The sequence below is a fragment of the Canis lupus genome, chromosome X (assembly GCF_011100685.1).
Source record: "Canis lupus familiaris isolate Mischka breed German Shepherd chromosome X, alternate assembly UU_Cfam_GSD_1.0, whole genome shotgun sequence".
NCBI lineage: Eukaryota > Metazoa > Chordata > Mammalia > Carnivora > Canidae > Canis > Canis lupus.
In genome coordinates this window covers 83,286,851-83,303,622 of record NC_049260.1, presented here as the reverse complement: position 1 = coordinate 83,303,622, position 16,772 = coordinate 83,286,851, and the positions used below count along the sequence as shown (strand labels likewise).

General features: G+C 39.5%; 1 protein-coding gene across 1 annotated transcript in view; it reads left to right on the top strand.

Moving 5' to 3' along the window:
- Positions 1-1,722, top strand: part of GUCY2F (guanylate cyclase 2F, retinal) — a 98,720-nt gene extending 96,998 nt beyond the window's left edge. Inside the window, exon 19 of the mRNA XM_038586579.1 lies at positions 837-1,722. The gene's annotated coding sequence lies outside the window, so the exon portion shown is untranslated. The remainder of the gene's footprint in view (positions 1-836) is intronic.
- Positions 1,723-16,772: the final 15,050 nt, after the last annotated feature.

Genomic DNA, 16,772 nt, shown 5'->3' with positions numbered 1-16,772 from the left:
TAGTTATTTTCCCTAGAATTTCACCAATTGGGCTTCATTTGGTATGTTTTTTTCATTTGGTATTGATGAAACTTTTAATCATAGATGTACCTTTTGGAGGTTAAGAGATGATTAATCACTCATACCAGAGTGAAGGTGAACTGAGCTAGATGTTCAGGAGCACTTGGAAGTTTCATTCTGGTTAGGACCAGGAGCAATGAGGAAGTTTGGCAGCTATGAAGACTAGAAGGTCATAGTAGATGTCTTTGGACAACATAAGAGCAGTGGATCCCTGGGAGATGGAAGAAGGGTGAAAACAAGTACAGGAGTGGAAAAGTCAGTTTAGATTTCCCCATTTTTAAGTCTTTGCTCTGGGTTTTCTTTGGACACAAAGAATGGGAAGAAAGCATGCTTTTCCATCTGCTCTCAGGACCTAGGACCTCTGCCAGAGCTCTAATATAACTGCTTCATGTGGGTTAAATCAGCCTTTGCAGACTGGCCTAGAAACCTGACCACCACATATATAACACAGTTTCTATGGAGCAACGCATTCCAACTTCCAAATCATTGACTTATAAATGTTTAGGACACATCTCATTAGTAAGTTAAAGATTACTTATATATTAACATGCCCTCTTTTTTGTTAAATTTGTAAAAACCCTTATAAATAGCAACATCTAGCTATGCAGACCTGACACATATAATGTTTATTTGTTCAGCAATCCAGGAAAGTTTAGCAATTTGCAAGCTCTTTGCATAGAGTGGCGTTGTGTGGCTTGGAATCATTCATATTGAAATCCTGTGAAAGGCCTAGGATGGAGAAGGTATACTTACTGTGTTCTCTTTCTCCTACCCAGGAGTGAAAAGTTGTGAGATTGGAATCTTCTCTTGGTGAGGCAATGGAAAAACTCACTCCAGTTCAACAAATTGTTCTGCCTGGGCAAGAAATTAATGAATTACTATACAACCCTCTGAGGATGACCAGTCTATGGGGTTATTCAAGCCTAATTCCAGTGAAAGGGGGCTCCCGGAAAGTAACTTTAATAAGTTTTGTTCATTACACAGCTATCACCAAAAAGGCCATTTGAATGTAAACTGCAATGGATATGAAACCTAAGGAAGAGTAGAGAACCACCTCCAAGTTTAGTCATTGCAAAACAGCAGGCCCAATTTGGACTAAGATAAGAAGGTCTCTATTTTCACAGAAAAAAGTAGGAGGCACTTTGTTTTCTTTTTCATTTTGTTTGAATCTCTAGAAAGTATTTAATGAGCATAATTTATAACTCAGATACTATGAGATTAGTGCCAGGAAAAAAAAACTTCCAGCAAACATACATCTGAATCTCAGTCCTCTGTGACCTCAGTTGACTGGAATGCATAGGAAGTAGAGGGAAGGAGAAGAGTCTGCTTAATTGTGTTGTTTGGATAATTGAGGGCTAAGAAGAAGTTCCTTTGTTTTCTTATTGCTTATTATTCAAAATCTTTCCACAACTGTCATGGTCTCTTTTCCTGTGTAAGTAAAGAGAATCGAAGCAACATAATTGAAGTCTTTGCTAGATAGGTGAGGAGCTCACTGGGCCTCAGGGTTATATTCTGAACATGATGGAAGAGATGTAAGAGATCTTGTCAGGGTAAAAGATACAGAAGTAGTGGATTGAATTGAGCAATTTCCTTTAAGTTTTATTCTTTTTCTCCCTTCTCCTGCCGACCCAGCCTTTTAAGCCCCTACCCTGCTCCCTAAAATAAATCCCTTTGAACATTTGTTTTTACTTTGTGCTCTTAGTTTTCCAGATTCTACTTTCAAGGGGTTATTGGCAGTGGCTTGCCACAGTCACATGGACCAAAGCAATAAGACTTAAGTCATAGGCATGTTTAAAATAGTTAAGCAAGCTTTTCCTCCCTTTTATTATAAAAAATAATCTCTTTATTAAAACAGCTGAACCCAAACATATCAGCCAGTAAAGCAGTTAATTCTTTTAGAACAAGCCTTTTTTTAAAAAAGAAATGCCTAGAGTATAACTTGATACCTTTCTCACTCATATTTAATTTTTCCATTATCAACTGACCCTGAATCTAAGCTTAAAGTCAAAAGCTCTTCCCGGCAGTTTCCCCACTACTTTCACTCAAAGCATCCCTGGACTTTTCACAGAAACTTAACCTCTCTCAGCCTCAGATAGTCTCTTTACTACGCTAGAGCTGTTTGAGAGGATTCAGAAAAGGCTGAAGTTACCTTTCAGCTTCCTTGATCAGAGTTTCTAATTCCTTTTTCTAGGCATGGCAGAGGAGTAGACATGAAATATCATCCTCTACTTGTAGCTAGGTCTCAGTCAAAAGCTGAGCTTTTAAGAATTCTAGGAAGGAAAAAAAAAAAAGAATTCTACAGAGGCAAGGCCTAAAGGAAGTTTCTAAGAAAGATATCAACTCAAAACCAAAGACTACTTCTCCTAGAGGAGGTAGCACTGCCCTCTAGTATGAATTGCAAGGATCATTGAAGGCAAGGGTAGGGAATGAATGGGGCTGCAGCTATAGGCTCCATGGATCAGAATTCTCTCAAACCTAATCCAGTCCTTTAGCCTAGGAACTATAGCTCTGGGCTAGACCTGCAAAATATTGAGTAACAAGACCCACTGTGTCTGATCCTATCTCCCATTTCCCTCTTTGGTATTTCTCAAGTCCAGCATATCAACCAAACTCACCTTTTATAGCCTACTAATCCTGTCTTGTGCATGATCATGTCTTCCTTTGCTCGATTCTGTCATAAACTCCTATCTAAGACCACTCTATCCTTTCTTGGATTCTTTTTCATTAAGGCCTTCTGAATTGACCAAAAGTAAGCTCTCTTTAATTTGCCTTAGCAGTTTCATTATCTGCAGAGAAGAAAAACACTCTACTCCCATGAACCATTTGACTTACCTAGTGGAATAAAGCCTACTTCTCATATACAACTGATTATTTTTCTCTTCACCTGTTGCTACTAGCACAGTGGCTTCAGTTGGTAGTTATGAAGGACCAAAATGATATTTTATCACAGCTCTTTTCTAGCTTATATTACCTGTACAAAACAAAATATTTAGAAAACAATTTGAACAATGCTTTCAAACAGATTCAAATCTGTTTTCATCTCCTCTCTTGTATATGCTTGCTTTCCTGTAATTTGTCTCTTCTCAAAATAGATTATTAGAAAAAGAGCGCCAAATGCTGATGAATTACAAGTTAGGTTCTGCTTATTTGAGGTTTTACTATACAATGTAACTTAACAAAATGGTCAACCCATGGAGCATTATTTAAGTCCCTTTAGATTTGTTTTCTTACTGATCTCAATGGCAATGCAGGTTGATTGTCAAAAATTTAGAAAACACAGAAAGGCTTATAGGAAATTTAAATTGCTCACATTCCCTTTATGTTCTTTATTTTTTATGTTCTTTATTTTATCCTTATTTGGGCCCACTTCATACATTATTGCATGTTATGATAACAGCCACTCAGCCAAATAATACCTTAAGTCAGCTGATTCTTAAATTAACCCATTTTACTTTTATTTTATTGCTGGCTATGTTACTCAACTTTTGGTGGTAGAGGCTGAATCAGCTTAGAATGTGGGCAGCTTTCAGTGATCCACTCGTTTCTTATTTCTCTTGGCATAGCTAAGCAGGAGGAGATAGCAGATGGCTCTACCTCATCAGAGAGCTCTAACTCAGTTTACTACATAAAGCTACTCTACCAAAAAGTGTTGTTCCAAGGACTCCCATTCTGTCTACCTTGTTTTAGGCTTAGTATAAACAAATTTATTACCAAGCTACTCATCTCATCACATTCTTGTCCTTAATCCAAGTGGAATCAATTTGCAAGGACTGGGAGGTGGCAAACAGCCAAATCATAATACTCTGTGCACTGGGTGGTCACATCTATGTGATATCAAACAATTGGGTGTAACTTAAAAACTTAGTTGAATCAAGTAAGCATTAATTAGACAAAAGGTCACAATGGATTGACCATTTTATTTTAACCCATCCTCCAGTTAAAGCTGGTTGACCTAATCAAGCACATTTCCCATCTGGTTGGTTGCTTCTAGCCCATTAAAATAGTGGAAACTTTGTAATAGAATTGTCTCTTACCCCTTTTCTGATCCATGACATCTTTTTAGGTCAAGATAATTGATAGGTAGACCACAGACACAAACTGCAGACGAAAGTTATCTTTAAAAAAATACATGATATGGGGATCCCTGGGTGGCGCAGCGGTTTGGCGCCTGCCTTTGGCCCAGGGCGCGATCCTGGAGACCCGGGATCGAATCCCACGTCAGGCTCCCGGTGCATGGAGCCTGCTTCTCCCTCTGCCTGTGTCTCTGCCTCTCTCTCTCTCTCTCTCTCTCTCTCTGTGACTATCATAAATAAATAAAAAAAAAAAAATTAAAAAAAAAATACATGATATATCTGTTGTTTGTGTGTTGCTTGAGTTTCTCTGGAGGGATTTGTAAAAACCCAACTATCTCACCTCTTTTCCAGTTTGGATTTGCTGCAGGCAAGCAACAGTGGATTTTTTCAAAGAGACACTGAGAATAGAGGTGACCATTAATCTATATTCTCACTTTGGCTCACAGAAAATTAGAGTGGCTCCAGATGCCATTAAGAATTTTTGAAAAGTGGGACACCTGGGTGGCTCAGAGGTTGAGTGTCTGCCTTTGGCTCAGGGTGTGATCCCACGGTCCTGGGACTGAGTCCCACATCCGGCTCCCTGCATGGAGGCTGCCTCTTCCTCTGCGTCTGTCTCTGCCTGTCTCTCTGTGTGTCTCTCATGGATAAATAAAATCTTTTAGGGATCCCTGGGTGGCGCAGCGGTTTGGCACCTGCCTTTGGCCCAGGGCGCGATCCTGGAGACGCGGGATCAAATCCCATATCAGGCTCCCGGTGCATGGAGCCTGCTTCTCCCTCTGCCTGTGTCTCTGCCTCTCTCTCTCTCTCTCTGTGACTATCATAAGTAAATAAATAAAAATTAAAAAAAATTAAAAAAAATCTTTTAATAAAAAAAGGAATTTTTTAAAGGTGATCTAATTCCATGCAAATAAATATGCAAATAGAATAATAGAGTTGAAAGGATCTTGGAGATCATCAACCCTGTTGAAATGTGAAAAAAGGATATTGGGCTCCAGAGAAGAGAAGTCATCTTCTTATGGTCACCCTCTAGTTAGTAGAAGAGGAACTGCTCTTACCAAGGTCAAAAAGAGATCTGAGTTATCCAGTACAACCCTTGACCCTTAGGAATACTTATTCTTAGAGAACCTGGCATAAGATCACTTGCCATGTATATGGGCACAGGCTTGGCAGGAATACTTTAGAGTGTTTTGAGCTAGGTAACTGTATTGACATTAATAGGAGAGAGAGAGATTGATTGATTGACTGATTGCAGATTTCTCAATCACCTCTACCATGGAGACAGGATTTTATGCATAGATATGAATATTCCTAATTTGGCCCTAATGTATGGAAAACAAACCTTCAGTTCTTCCCAGTCCTATGGATTCATTTGTAGTTTATAGCACATGGCCTTAGTTCCATTTATAGAATTAATCTTGAAAATACCTGAGAAGAGGCCAGACTTCAGAGAACATCTTAGGAATATTCTCACTATGCCCATCAACCAAATAATAGCTCCAGTACAAAGTGAGGGACATAGAGAACTAAGCCCACAAACTTCAAAGCAAGTTAAGAACTAATTCAGATACTATTGTTGATAACTATCTTTATCCTCCAGAGCCATAAAATCTGAGTTGTGGGCCTACTTATGTACCCAGTGAGTATAGACTAGCCAGAGAGGGTCTTTGCTCCTGTGCTCACGGACTTCAACTGCTTCAGGTGTGATTAAGCCCATCATGTAGAAGAGTCCCAGGTGAAGTTCTCCTCATCATGCCTTCCTGGAATGAGATATTAAAGGAAAAGCAATTGCTCTAAGCAATTGCTGGGAGCCCTCTAGGGGGCTAGTTGATGGAGCTAGGTTCTTTACAAGTGGCAGTGTGGATAAGAAGCAAGACATGCTTGTTCTTTGGGGTATTCCTTGATCCAGGAGCAACCAAGAGTCAGAATAAATTCGTTGGGATGGTTGTGAGTCTGTATAACCTGCCCCGTTGGTCACATTTGGATTTACTTAGTTACTGACCTCACAGGACAAACATTAACATGGAATATCCTCATTTATGCCTATAATTTGAAAATACAACATTACTTTAATAGTTTATAGTGAGAGTATTCCAAAAAAGTGCTATAAGGTGATTATGTTACTCCAGAGAAGTAATTTTTTACCTCTGTGTGTATTTCTGTCTGTATTTCAGTGTACTTTTCTGGGATTAAATTTCAGGTCTTTGTTCCAAAAATTTTAATGTTTGTACATTTTTATAAACTCCTTAGTTAAGTTCCAACCTAATGTTCTCTGTCCTTCTTCTTATAGTTTATGCTCTAGCACAAACCAATTTCTTGCTCTTTCCCCTGACCTTTTCTGATTAGCATGCCTTTATTTGTGCTTTTCCTCTACTGAAAATCTCTCCTTGCCTCCTACACTACAGGCCCAAATTCAACCCATCCTTGAAAGTCTAGTCATATATTCCTTCCTCCATGCAGGCGTCCTTGTTCTCTCTAGTGATATGTCCCTATTTCTGAATTTCTATAATAATTTTATCTACTCTTCTTTAATGTTTATATAATATTTACCTGTTTTGTATAGCTGTTTGTGTACTTATCTCTCTTATATTTTGATATAGAGAAAATAATAAATGTTACAGCTACCTGAGGGCAGGAATCATTTTTGAGTCATGTTTGTACTCTACACAGTACCTGACACATATAAAAGGCACTCAATAAATATGTGTTGAATAAATGTTTCTGTGCTTTTCTGTGTACTTTTCTCTGTGCATTTTCATCTCCTTTCCTTTTTTACTTTAATATTTTTCTTTCCATACATCTGTCTATCCTCCATCACCCTTTTCTATCTCTATTTCTAGATATGTACAATGATATATTTATATAATTTAATTATTGTTTAAAAAGTATATTTTGTATTTGTCATGTTTATTAAATTGAGGTTAAATACTTTGCTTCTTATCTGAAAAGCAGTACTGTTTTTATATTCCTCTCATTAAATTCCAAAGGGATAAATTAAGTCATGTATTTATTATACCATTGTTGGTTAGCTATTTTTTCTTTTTCTTTTTAAAAAGATTTTATTTATTTATTTGAGAGAGAGAGAGACAGAGCATGAGCATGAGCAGAAGGGAGGAGCAAAGGGAGAGGGAGAAGCAGACTCCCTGCTCAGCAGGGAGTGGGACTCTGGGCTCTATCCCAGGACCCTGAGATCATGACCTGAGCTGAAGGCAGACACTTTAACTGACGGAGCCACCCAAGCACCCTAGTTAGCTATATTTTTTCTTAACAGTTACTAATCTTTGATAGCAAAACTGTTCCCCATTCATGCATTGAATTCTATTTTTTAATTATTTTGAGGAACGTCCTACTATTTTCCACAGTGACTGCATCAATTTGCATCCTCACCAGCAGTGCATGAGGGTTCCTTTTCTTTACATCTTCACCAACACTTGTTATTTCTTGTGTTTTTGATGATTCACACATTGAAAAGAATCCAATTATTGTTTACTATGGTTTCCCCTTGAAGTATTGAGGGAAATCAATTTTAGGAATTAATATTTAGCCAAGAGAAGTAGAGACTAAAGGACTAAGAGGGGCCATAAATAGTTCTCTTGATATATGTGAAAGGATACCACGGAGAGCTGGGGTTTATTTTGTTTCTTGGAGCCTCAAGAAATAGAATCGGAATCAAGTGATGGAAGCTGGAGGCATAAGGTCAACATAAGGAAGAAATTTCTAGTAATCAGAAATGTCCAAAAATGAATGTTTGGGTCTTAGAGATAGTGAGTTCTCTGTAATTGGGAGGTATTCAGACAGAGGCTGAATGGTCATGTTGTGAGGAAAAGTAGACAATACTTCTACCATTGTATAGACAATTGGGATAAATGATCTTTTGATATTCCTTCCCACTTGAGTCTTTGGTTTCATGATTTTCTAACATGCCTCCTTAAAAGGATTTAAGCAGTTTCAAATGTTCAGAACACATGAACACAGATCAGTTCAAATTAAAAGCAGACAAGAAGTTATAAGAAGCAGAATTAGAATCTTCAGATAGCACCATGATAAATCACTGTATTTGACCACTAAATTTTATTCTTGAGTTTCTTGGCAGTTGAGGTAAAAAGGGAGGAAAACAACCAAATTGAGTCACATAGTTCTCTGTCAAGTGAAAAAGAAAAATGACTATGAGTTCATCTGCCTAGACAGATTTTTTTTCCCTGACACTGAATTCTGGGAGGAATTTATCGTGTAATTCCTTATATAATGGGTAGTATTTATTATAATGGACAATGTGGTCTTGCAAAAGATAGAGATATAATCTTCAAATGGAAATGTCTTTGCATCCCCTTCAAAAAAAAAAAAAAAGGCTGTAAAATTTCACATCTTAAACCAGTAGGAGTCTTTTTCCTTTAGAAAGCGAAGATATTGTGGTTAAGGTAAATTGCCTTCTAGCTTAATATAGAGACCTGGCACAGAAAACCCAGAAGAATAGACAGTTAACATGATCCTTATCTGCTCTCAAGTATCTCCTATATCCAGTTATCCTTTGGATTGCAGACAATTTATAGTTGAATTCACTGAGGAACATATACCAAAAAATAGAGATTAGGAGCCTAAGGATTTGTGGTCTCTGCCAGTTACTTGCCAGCCAAGGACAGTAGAAGTATGCATTCCTGTCCTACCTACCTCTTTAGGGATGCTGTGAAGATGGAAGAAGAGGTAATTGATGTCAAAGCACTGGAGAAAGTTACAATTTCTAGCCAAATGTCAGGGATGAGGGATAGTGCTATTGATACCAGACTGCATCTCACCAGGGCCTAAGCCTTAGGGAGGGTTTTGATGGTTAGCTACTGGGAAAAACCAATTTGTCAGATCTTCTATGAAGTGTCATTGCATATCTACAGGGGCAAGGCATTCAACTTCAGAGAAAGATGATTTTATGAAATTAATGAAACTTTTATGGTGTGAGGACCCTTGTTGACCAGTGTTAGAGTACTGTCTTGGTCAAAGACATAGTTTAGCCACCAAAAGTAATTTCAAAATAAATCATATCCCATAGTAATAAAAAACCATGAAGGGGATTTAGAAAAGTTCATTGAAATCCTCCTTTCTCTCCTGCTTTTTTCCCCATCATATTCCACAGGTTTCTAGTGTCTCTCTCTTCAACTCATCACCCCCTCCAACTTTTCCTGGACCTCCAGGCAGAACAATTCTCTTTTCTCAATATTGCCTTTGCTCCAAGCACTTTATTATGTATATTGACTTATAATTCAGCCTAAATCCTTTCTCCATGACTCTCATGCATTCCTGCTGTCTCTCTTCTTGAAATCAATTTGCTAAACAGAGGAGGAAGAGGTTAGAGTGGTAAAAATCTGAGAAAACAAAAACCAACCTCTCTTGGATACACTGGGAAAAAGAAAAAGTTGGTTAACATATAAACATTAATAAGTTTCATCCCATCACATCATGATATGGAGCTTTAGTCAATTCTTCATTATGGACAGATGGATTACCAGAATCATTGAATTTCACTCCCTTTTGTTATTAACCCAATTTCTCTTCTTTTCTACTCCAATTTATAGAATAGGATTTCCCACAGAGTTGGAAACAAAAATATTTGGGAACAGTAGTTAGGTATAGCAAAATCTGCTGGTGGATATGGTCAGAAAAGGCAGCAAGCCTGGTAGAAGGGCTGAAGCCCCTCTTGAACTAGTTTTATACATCATTCTGGAAGATGTCATCTTCAACATGCAGAGAGAGCAAAGAAGGGCTGGCTAAACTTCCCAGTGCTTTCTATACCTGCACTTTGCAATGCAGCTTCAATATTTGGCTTGTGGTATGAAGTTTCTAAGCATTAGGCATACCTCTTGAAACAAAAATCCAACCCCAAATTCTAAAGCCAAACGTAAATATTTCAGACCAATCATAGCATCCTTTTCTATTGACAAAAATCTTGGCTAAGAGATAGAAAAGTAAATTGAAAGCACTTTAAAGGCATGGAGAAAACATCTTTATCTTCTCATTTATGGCCCTAACACTAGTTGTAGAAGTAAAGACATACCAGGGGGAGGGGCAATATGGCGGAAGAGTAGGGTCTCCAAAACACCTGTCCCCACCAAATTACCTAGAAAACCTTCAAATTTTCCTGAAAATCTATGAATTCGGCCTGAGAATTAAAGAGAGAACACCTGGAATGCTACAGTGAGAAGAGTTCGCGCTTCTATCAAGGTAGGAAGACGGGGAAAAAGAAATAAAGAAACAAAAGGCCTCCAAGGGGGAGGGGCCCTGTGAGGAGCCGGGCTGAGGCCGGGGCGAGTGTCCCCAGGACAGGAGAGCCCCGTCCCGGAGAAGCAGGAGCTGCACCAAACTTCCCGGGCAGGAAAGGCCTCACAGGGAGTTGAGCAGGACCCCAGGAGGGCGGGGATGCCCTCGGGCTCCCTGGGACACTAACAGAGCAACTGCGCCCTGGGGAGAGTGCGCCAAGCTCCCTAAGGGCTGCAGCGCGCACGGCGGACCCGGAGCAGCTCAGAGGGGCTCGGGCGGCGGCTCCGTGGAGAGGGGGCTGCGCGGCCGGGAGCGCGAATCCAACAGGGCAGGCAGGGGAGCACAGGGCGCGGGGGACACAGCCCAGGATCCGACCTCCCCCCGGGACAGGCAGAGGCCGGGAGGGCCCAGGACAGCAAGGACGCTCCGGCCCGGAGCTGAGCAGATCAGTGGCCCCGCCCCGGAGCCTCCAGGCCCTGCAGACGGAGTAGTTCCTGCAGGAGCTGAATCCAGGTTTCCAGAGCTGCGCAGCCACTGTGATTGTTCCTCCTGGGGCCTCACGGGATAAACAACCCCAACTGAGCCCTGCACCAGGCAGGGGGCAGAGCAGCTCCCCCAAGTGCTAACACCTGAAAATCAGCACAGCAGGCCCCTCCCCCAGAAGACCAACTAGACGGAAGTATACAGAATCAGAAGATACTCCCCCATGGTTTTTTGTTGTTGTTGTTGTTGTTTTGTTTTGTTTTGTTTTGCTTTTTGATTTGTTTCCTTCCCCCACCTTTTTTTTCCTTTCTTTTTCTTTCTCTTTTTCTTCTTTTTTTCTTTTTTTCTTCCTTTTTTCTTTTTTCTCTTTCTCTTTTCTTTCATTCTTCCTCTCCTCTCTTTTTCTCCTTTTCCCAATACAACTCGCTTTTGGCCACTCTGCACTGAGCAAAATGACTAGAAGGAAAACCTCACCTCAAAAGAAAGAATCAGAAATAGTCCTCTCTCCCACAGAGTTACAAAATCTGGATTACAATTCAATGTCAGAAAGCCAATTCAGAAGCACTATTATACAGCTACTGGTGGCTCTAGAAAAAAGCATAAAGGACTCAAGAGACTTCACGACTGCAGAATTTAGAGCTAATCAGGCAGAAATTAAAAATCAATTGAATGAGATGCAATCCAAACTAGAAGTCCTAACGACGAGGGTTAATGAGGTGGAAGAACGGGTGAGTGACATAGAAGACAAGTTGACAGCAAAGAGGGAAACTGAGGAAAAAAGAGACACACAAAAGACCATGAAGACAGATTAAGGGAAATAAACGACAGCCTGAGGAAGAAAAACCTACGTTTAATTGGGGTTCCCGAGGGCGCCAAAGGGACAGAGGGCCAGAATATGTATTTGTACAAATTCTAGTTGAAACTTTACCATTCTGGGAAGGGAAACTGGCATTCAGATCCAGGAAATAGAGAGATTCCCCCCTAAAATCAATAAAAACGGTTCAACACCTCGACATTTAATAGTGAAGCTTGCAAATTCCAAAGATAAAGAGAAGATCCTTAAGGCAGCAAGAGACAAGAAATCCCTGACTTTTATGGGGAGGAGTATTAGGATAACAGCAGACCTCTCCACAGAGACCTGGCAGGCCAGAAAGGGCTGGCAGGATATATTCAGGGTCCTAAATGAGAAGAACATGCAACCAAGAATACTTTATCCAGCAAGGCTCTCATTCAAAATGGAAGGAGAGATAAAGAGCTTCCAAGACAGGCAGCAACTGAAAGAATATGTGACCTCCAAACCAGCTCTGCAAGAAATTTAAAGGGGGACTCTTAAAATTCCCCTTTAAGAAGAAGTTCAGTGGAACACTCCACAAAAACAAGGACTGAATAGATATCATGATGACACTAAACTCATATCTTTCAATAGTGACTCTGAACGTGAACGGGCTTAATGACCCCATCAAAAGGCGCAGGGTTTCAGACTGGATAAAAAAGCAGGATCCATCTATTTGTTGTCTACAAGAGACTCATTTTAGACAGTAGGACGCATACAGCCTGAAAATAAAAGGTTGGAGAACCATTTACTATTCAAATGGTCCTCAAAAGAAAGCAGGGGTAGCCATCCTTATATCAGGTAAACTAAAATTTACCCCGAAGATTGTAGTGAGAAATGAAGAGGGACACTATCTCATACTTAAAGGATCTATCCAACAAGAGGACTTAACAATCCTCAATATATATGCCCCGAATGTGGGAGCTGCCAAATATATAAATCAATTAACAACCGAAGTGAAGAAATACTTAGATAATAATACACTTATACTTGGTGACTTCAATCTAGCTCTTTCTATAATTGATAGGTCTTCTAAGCACAACATCTCCAAAGAAACGAGAGCTTTAAATGATACACTGGACCAGATGGATTTCACAGGTATCTACAGAACTTTACATCCAAATTCAACTGAATATACTTATTCTCAAGTGCACAAGGAACTTTCTCCAGAATAGACCACATACTGGGTCACAAATCAGTTCTGAAACGATACCAAAAGATTGGGATCGTCCCCTGCATATTCTCAGACCATAATGCCTTGAAATTAGAACTAAATCACAACAAGAAGTTTGGAAAGACCTCAAACACGTGGAGCTTAAGGACATTCCTGCTAAGAGATGAAAGGGTCAACCAGGAAATTAAGGAAGAATTAAAAAGATTCATGGAAACTAATGAGAATGAAGATACAACCGTTCAAAATCTTTGGGATGCAGCAAAAGCAGTCCTAAGGGGGAAATACATCGCAATACAAGCATCCATTCAAAAACTGGAAAGAACTCAAATACAAAAGCTAACCTTACACATAAAGGAGCTAGAGAAAAAACAGCAAATAGATCCTACACCCAGGAGAAGAAGAGAATTAATAAAGATTCGAGCAGAACTCAACGAAATCGAGACCAGAAGAACTGTGGAACATATCAACAGAACCAGGAGTCGGTTCTTTGAAAGAATTAATAAGATAGATAAACCATTAGCCAGCCTTATTAAAAAGAAGAGAGAGAAGACTCAAATTAATAAAATCATGAATGAGAAAGGAGAGATCACTACCCACACCAAGGAAATACAAACGATTATAAAAACATATTATGAACAGCTATATGCCAATAAATTAGGCAATCTAGAAGAAATGGACACATTCCTGGAAAGCCACAAACTACCAAAACTGGAACAGGAAGAAATAGAAAACCTGAACAGGCCAAAAACCAGGGAGGAAATTGAAGCAGTCATCAAAAACCTCCCAAGACACAAGAGTCCAGGGCCAGATGGGGAATTCTATCAAATGTTTAAAGAAGAAATCATACCTATTCTCCTAAAGCTGTTTGGAAAGATAGAAAGAGATGCAGTACTTCCAAATTCGTTCTATGAGGCCAGCATCACCTTAATTCCAAAACCAGACAAAGACCCCACCAAAAAGGAGAATTACAGACCAATATCCCTGATGAACAGGGATGCAAAAATTCTCAACAAGATACTAGCCAATACGATCCAACAGTACATTAAGAAAATTATTCACCATGACCAAGTAGGATTTATCCCCAGGACACAAGGCTGGTTCAACACCCGTAAAACAATCAATGTGATTCATCATATCAGCAAGAGAAAAACCAAGAACCATATGATCCTCTCATTAGATGCAGAGAAAGCATTTGACAAAATACAGCATCCATTCCTGATCAAAACTCTTCAGAGTGTAGGGATAGAGGGAACATTCCTCATCATCTTAAAAGCCATCTACAAAAAGCCCACAGCAAATATCATTCTCAATGGGGAAGCACTGGGAGCCTTTCCCCTAAGATCAGGAACAAGACAGGGATGTCCACTCTCACCACTGCTATTCAACATAGTACTGGAAGTCCTAGCCTCAGCAATCAGACAACAAAAAGACATTAAAGGCCTTCAAATTGGCAAAGAAGAAATCAAACTCTCCCTCTTCACCGATGACATGATATTCCACATAGAAAACCCAAAAGTCTCCACCCCAAGATTGCTAGAACTCATACAGCAATTCGGTAGTGTGGCAGGATATAAAATCAATGCCCAGAAGTCAGTGGCATTTCTATACACTAACAATGAGACTGAAGAAAGAGAAATTAAGGAGCCAATCCCATTTACAATTGCACCCAAAAGCATAAGATACATAGGAATAAACCTAACCAAAGATGTAATGGATCTATACCCTCAAAACTATAGAACACTTCTGAAAGAATTTGAGGAAGACACAAAGAGATGGAAAAATATTCCATGCAAACGAACTGGGGGTGGTAGAAGGGGAGGAGGGCGGGGGGTGGGAGTGAATGGGTGACGGGCACTGGGTGTTATTCTGTATGTTAGTAAATTGAACACCAATAAAAAATAAATTAAAAAAAATATTCCATGCTCATGGATTGGCAGAATTAATGTTCTGAAAATGTCAATGTTACCCAGGGGAATTTACACGTTTAATGCAATCCCTATCAAAACACCAGGGACTTTCTTCAGAGAGTTAGAACACATTATTTTAAGATTTGTGTGGAATCAGAAAAGACCCCGAATAGCCAGGGGAATTTTTAAAAAGAAAACCATATCTGGGGGCATCACAATGCCAGATTTCAGGTTGTACTACAAAGCTGTGGTCATCAAGACAGTGTGGTACTGGCACAAAAACAGACACATAGATCAATGGAACAGAATAGAGAACCCAGAAGTGGACCCTGAACTTTATGGTCAACTAATATTCGATAAAGGAGGAAAGACTATCCACTGGAAGAAAGACAGTCTCTTCAATAAATGGTGCTGGGAAAATTGGACATCCACATGCAGAAGAATGAAACTAGACCACTCTCTTGCACCATACACAAAGATAAACTCACAATGGATGAAAGATCTAAATGTGAGACAAGATTCCATCAAAATCCTAGAGGAGAACACAGGCAACACCCTTTTTGAACTCGGCCACAGTAACTTCTTGCAAGATACATCCACAAAGGCAAAAGAAACAAAAGCAAAAATGAACTATTGGGACTTCAAGATAAGGAGCTTTTGCACAGTAGAGGATACAGTCAACAAAACTAAAAGCCTACAGAATGGGAGAAGATATTTGCAAATGACATATCAGATAAAGGGCTAGTTTCCAAGATCTATAAAGAACTTATTAAACTCAACACCAAAGAAACAAACAATCCAATCATGAAATGGGCAAAAGACATGAACAGAAATCTCACAGAGGAAGACATAGACATGGCCAACATGCATATGAGAAAATGCTCCGCATCACTGGCCATCAGGGAAATACAAATCAAAACCACAATGAGATACCACCTCACACCAGTGAGAATGGGGAAAATTAACAAGGCAGGAAACCACAAATGTTGGAGAGGATGCGGAGAAAAGGGAATCCTCTTACACTGTTGGTAGGAATGTGAACTGGTGCAGCCACTCTGGAAAACTGTGTGGAGGTTCCTCAAAGAGTTAAATTAGACCTGCCCTACGACCCAGCAATTGCACTGTTGGGGATTTACCCCAAGGATACAAATGCAATGAAACGCCGGGACACTTGCACCCCGATGTTTATAGCAGCAATGGCCACAATAGCCAAACTGTGGAAGGAGCCTCGGTGTCCATCGAAAGATGAGTGGATAAAGAAGATGTGGTTTATGTATATAATGGAATATTACTCAGCTATTAGAAATGACAAATACCCACCATTTGCTTCAACATGGATGGAACTGGAGGGTATTATGCTGAGTGAAGTAAGCCAGTCGGAGAAGGACAAACATTATATGTTTTCATTCATGTGGGGAATATAAATAATAGTGAAAGGGAATATAAGGGAAGGGAGAAGAAATGTGTGGGAAATATCAGAAAGGGAGACAGAACGTAAAGACTGCTAACTCTGGGAAACGAACTAGGGGTGGTAGAAGGGGAGGAGGGCGGGGGGTGGGAGTAATGGGTGACGGGCACTAGGGGTTATTCTGTATGTTGGTAAATTGAAGACCAATAAAAAATAAAAAAAAAAAAGACATACCAGCTTCTATGTTTATAGAAAAGGTGAAGTCTAAGTTTCGTATATCTAAGTTTCTAGATCTCTTCAAGATTACTCCCAAATTAACAAAGTAAATCACTTCAGTATTCATTCTAACCTTACTATCTCATGTAAGTCATGGGATTTTGATGCCAGATGGGATTTGCACTCTGATGATAGATATGGCGAGTAGTAGTTGGCATACACATAACAATCAGAATAACTCAATGATTCATAGCAATGTTGACATAATGTCTCAAGAATTTAGCAAAGGTCCTTGCATTAATTAATTAAAATGCAGGTCAACCTTAATAGTTGATTACTATGATATACATTCTTTTTTAAAAATATTTTATTTATT